General features: G+C 44.5%; 1 protein-coding gene across 2 annotated transcripts in view; it reads right to left on the reverse strand.

Annotated features, from left to right (window-relative positions):
* Nucleotides 1-5,237, reverse strand: part of BDNF (brain derived neurotrophic factor) — a 35,727-nt gene that overhangs the window by 29,339 nt on the left and 1,151 nt on the right. Inside the window, exon 1 of one of the 2 annotated variants that reach the window (XM_024764694.1) lies at nucleotides 4,908-5,049. The exons of the other annotated variant lie outside the window; for it this stretch is intronic. The gene's annotated coding sequence lies outside the window, so the exon portion shown is untranslated. Of the gene's footprint in view, nucleotides 1-4,907; nucleotides 5,050-5,237 lie in introns of those variants that run through there. 2 annotated transcript variants of the gene reach the window in all.

Here is a 5,237-nt window from a genome sequence, read left to right on the forward strand (position 1 = left end):
ATCCTAGTAACTGTAGTCTTAGAAAATGGCTCATATGGCAAATGAGCTGTTTGGCTGGTAAAGCTGGTGATTTTGTTCTCTAGGTGGCGCTATTACTTCAACTTTTGATGAGTTGCTTAAATTCCTTGAAACTGTCCGTTTATCTTCTTTCCATTTCCATCACATAAATCTTAATTGTATACATACTAGTTGTAATTAAAGGAAAGATTGCCTTCTAGTTTGATTTTAATAAGCCACTTGAAGTTAAGTGATTTTTCTACCATATGATTTTACAGATTTCCTAGTTATGCTGTCTTAGATTTAAAGAAGCCTTCCTTTGCCTGCCTCATCCCTTTAAAATGCAGGGGCATGTCAAAAACACAGAGGGTCGTCTTAAAGCTTCAGTCAGACCAAAGGAACCAAGATGAAAGCACATTTAAGAGCTACTAGGTTCTGTGAGGTTTCAAAATCAAGACATTACTACCGTGACAACCAATGAAAAGTTCTTTCAAGTGAACTTCTGGGGAAAAACTGCATAACATTCATTATTCTCTGGGCTCTTTGGAAATAAACTTTTATTTTATTATGGCTGTCACTGAAGCTTGTGAATTGACTTTGCTTCCCCCCAGTCACTCTCCTGTTCTACACCCAGTCCCCAATTCATCTAATGGAACCATGCTCAAACTTTAGGCAACGTATAGATGAGGTATCAAGGCAATGAGTCACTTCTTAGCATCCAGTATTATTGGGTCAGATTTATTTCACCAAGAGTATAAGTGTCCCAGAGTTTGTACTTGAATTTGAGTACTTTCACTTAAATACTCCATATATTAGTGAGCTCCATTGTTTCGTGTCTATCATCAATAATGATTCCATATATTTAATAAATGGGTCCATTACTTTTCTAAGCCTTTAGTATAAGTATTCTGGAAAGTCAGAGATGCATTTAAAGTATAAAATGATTTAGGATTAAGTAATTCTATGCCTTAAATGGAAGTTTAAGGAGACTTTGAGGATGCTTGTCTAAGCTTAAAAATACCAATGCCTTCCTCTGTCTCCTAGGGTTAAACCCCACATACAAATGACATACGGATTTCATGTGCCAACATCAATTATTGTTTGACATTACTCCATCCTAAACAGAGTAAATGGATGCAGAGTGTAACCAAGAAGTTCACTCATTCACTTTCTAAATGCTGATCTGGGCATGTTATTCATCCTAACAAAGAAAATTTATCACAATGTAACTTAACCGTTCAAATGACTTCTTCCTCCATTGAACAACAGCCAGCTGTTTTAAACCTAGAATTCCCCGGAATTCTCTCCTCCTTTCCTCTATTAAAATGCAATTCACAGCCTGAGATTACAGAGCCTGCCAGTGGCTGAAAGGCTGCACTAGATGGTTGAGAGTCCTTCAATTAAGCAGCAATTTTGCAATTAGTGGAAACTGCCGAGCTCCATAATAATTGTTTGACAACAAGTTGAGACAAGCTAGCAATTACCCTATTATTGAAGGGAGATATTCACATGCTTTGGGCTAGGCTAGGCTAGCCCCCTCACACAAACAAATCTTCTACACAGGGAGATGAAAGTTGAAAATCATGTTTCAACCATTAAAATAAATTCAGCATTATGGACATCTGAAATAGCAGTGCTTCTCATTTTAAAAGGTATTCAGAGTTGAGCTTTCATATATTCAATACTTCTCCATGCTGTTTTCATTCAAGCAGTCTAAAATCGTTCTTCTGTCTACTCTGGGACTAACCTCCAAAACCTAAAATGTTAATCAACTACTAGTATATGACCTTTCCATTGTGTACATCTTCAATATTCTTGAAGCTCAGTAGAAGATTAAGTCTATGGTTGAGACCCAAAGCTGCTGGCTGCTACATTCCACAAATTCACTATCTGCATGTAGGGGCTGTGGATGGATGTGTGTGACCCAAGTTGGGTGGTGGCGGAGGTGTTGGATACTTACGGAAGATTCTGAAGACAAATGTACAAAAACATAAACAAGCTCTTTGCTGTACTATCAGGTGGGTGTGCTCAGCTTGCTGTGTGTGTTTAAGTTACAAACCAGAGCTATTTATGTTGCAAAGAAATGAGATTATCAATCATATGCCTTTTGACTATTGAAAAGCTGGGACTCTTAACCATTCCAGGAAGAAGAGAATAACTTACATTTTAATGGTGCCCCCTATTAAACAGGAAACTCAAGGACTTTGAGCCGGGATTTTAGAAATTTGCATTATTTACAGGACTTCCCTCTCTCCTGGTGAATCAAAATGAACCAGCAATATTCCAGCACCTTCCCACCCCTCTGTGGCCATTTTGAGATTTAGGCAATTAACTCACATAGTATAAATGAATCACTCGAGGAGATCATTGCATTTTAGGCAAATGATCACTTTCTTAGTTCCTTCTGTTTGCAAGTTACACTTATTGAAAAGACATCCTAAAACAGAGTTCCTAAATGCTTTATTTTCTGGATATTCAAATGTTGACCTGCTATAAATCTCAAAAGACCTTAAATATCATCTTAAAATAAACAAGATTTCCAGTTACTAATTCAGCTCTGAATAGGCAATGAAAGGCTCCAAAGGTATGTGAAAAATTACTGTTATTTTCCTTAAAAAAAAAATGTGATGTCTAAGTGTGTCTGCAATGTTCTAATGCTTCAAAACATGTACGTAAGTCTTGTTTATCTGGAAATCATTTCTTTCTGCTTATATCATTCACAAATAGAAAACGTTCTGTAATGACTTAAAATAGCTCTACATACACAGTGCTTCTCCTGTCATAATACTTAGTACCGGTCTATATTTACCAACATTTATCACATTTTGCAAAATAAAGTGGAAGAAAAAAAAAAAAGACAATGACTTTATGGCCCTGGAATTCCAGTAAGGGTAACCAATGTGTTTTAAATTCCAGTAAAGGTATGGTTACATTTCAACAAGTGTCTCTTTCCTTTCTCTTACCTCTGCTGCAAGTCCAGCAGTAAACTTACAAAAGAAGAATCTTAAGCAAGGTATTTGCAAAATCAAGGAACAGGAGTTAGAGGCTGTTTTAAAGGGGTGTGGTTCCCAGGGTCAAAACTTTGTGATCTATTACTTATAATAATAATAATTTGAAGTGCTACATGCCATAATCTCAGAAACCTTCAACCTAAAAAATAATGTAAACATCGAGGGGTCCCATGTTTAGATGAATTAAATCTGTAACTATACCTAAATAAATTAAAATGCAAAAATATAAGTATATACAAATATACTTTTAAATATACTTTTAAGCCTCTGACTTTATAACGAACATATAAAAAGTAGATTTTGGGGTGATAAAATTAAAGGAGAAGGGGTATTTTCCCAAAAGTCAAGCCAATTTGAAGGTCTCATTTAACAACATTATATCCTATTAGAAATCAATATGCAGTCTTATATGCAGTGAAAAATCAACGTTCCCAATTACATATGGCTTTGCTTTAAAAGATAACTGTACTAGAATTAATAAACACTCAGAAATATGCTTTTCTTTGCTTCTGGCCAAGAACATTCCTGCATTCTTGTCAGAAAACGTTCGCTGTTTACTGCTGACGTAGAGAAGTAAGCGTTAAGATCCCTGAAGGACACTAAAATGAGATCCAGGAATCCCTAACACACCACTAACCGTAGCCTGTCAAAGCTCCCCCAGCTCAAGGAAAACTTTTTGCATTGGAGCCAAAGAGGCGCAACGAGTCGAAATTCATCCGAGTCGGGAGTCAGAAGCGTCATTCAACAAGTCCCTCCTACCAGCTACTGAAGGGATTCCGCAAAGCCGTCTCTTACCACTTCCCCACCCCCAGCAGCTGCTCGGGGCATCTTGGCCGGCAGAGGGCACCCTCTACCTTCCCTAGAGCCTTTCTCCCCACCCCACCCCCCACCTCCTTCGGGCCCCTCCAACCGAGTACCTCCACCCCGCTCCACCCGCTCCACACAAACACAGCATCCTCAAACAGTGACTCTAGCTCACCTCAGCAGCCCCAAGGCTCTTCTTTCCTAGGGGTGCCACCGGTCTGCAATTACCCTTCTCTGCCCGTCGAGCAAAAAGCCTCCAACCCTCAGCTATTTCTTTCCAGGCACGGCTCACTCACCCATTTCCTCTTCCCGGCTCTGCATCCCCAGAGACCTACCCGAGTCACAACCTGTCCGCCCCCCCCATACACACACACATCCTTCCCAGCCCCCGAAAGTCAAAACTTTTTACTTTCCTGTAAGGTGCCTCAAGAGAGGGGCACGGGATGGAGAGAGGTGTGGGCACAACTAGCCCCGGAGTCCCGCAGCCCCTTTCACGTCCGAGCTGCAGCAGTGTCTCAGGTTTCCCGAGATAAACTGGTACTGGACCTGGATAAGTCCGCTTTGATCTCAACTCTTGGGGAGCAGGTGACAGTGTGCAGCCCGGCTGGAGCCCCGGACGGGGATGCGGGCTGAGGGAGCAAGGGGCCCCCCGAAATCTGCGCGGGGACCTCCCAGCCCATGGGAAAGATTCCCATCTCAGCCCCAAGCCCGTCACCTCAGTCGGGGCCCCCGACAGCTGGCGCCCTAAATCGCTCTCACGGCCTCTCCTCTGCTGGGGAAGGGTTTCGGGGGACACCGGGGCGCCGTCTTCTCCCATCGCGCAGCTCTGCTTCTCCTCTTGGCTTTCTCTCCCCCACTTCGGGGCTTCCTGGCGTCCCTCTCCCTCGGGGGTCCTGGCTGCCCCTCTGGATCGTGGGGTGGGAGGAGAAAGCTCCGAAGGAGCAACTCAAAGTCCCCCCTTCTCGGGACTCGTGCAAGGGAGGAAAGGAGGAGTTCTGGCCTCTTCCCATAACTTCAGGACCCCCCGCCCCCAGCCAACTTTCGTCGGAGGACCGGCGGCTCCCGCGCCAAGACCCACGCCCGATGCTCGCCTACCTCGGGGTTCACACAAAGCTCACGGGTCCCCAGCGGCGGAGTCACATCGTTGGCCCGCTCCTGGCCCCTGCGCCCAGCCCCGGTCCCCGTCGCGGAGCCGCTCGCCGCCGGCCCCACAGCAGCGGGTGGCAGCTGCAGTTCAAGCGTCTCATCAAAGCTTCTCAAGGAGGAGGTGGGGGGCACGCCGGGCCGGTTCCTCGGCCCCGCCCCGGAGCCCGCGGCGCGACTGGGTGCGCGGGACGGTGAGCGGGCGGGTGCGCCCCGGCGCGGCGGTGACGGGGACCCAGAGCTCCAGCCTGCTCTTCGAGCTCGGGTCAGACATTATTTAGC

Source organism: Neophocaena asiaeorientalis, unplaced genomic scaffold (assembly GCF_003031525.2).
Source record: "Neophocaena asiaeorientalis asiaeorientalis breed wild unplaced genomic scaffold, Neophocaena_asiaeorientalis_V1.1 scaffold230, whole genome shotgun sequence".
NCBI lineage: Eukaryota > Metazoa > Chordata > Mammalia > Artiodactyla > Phocoenidae > Neophocaena > Neophocaena asiaeorientalis.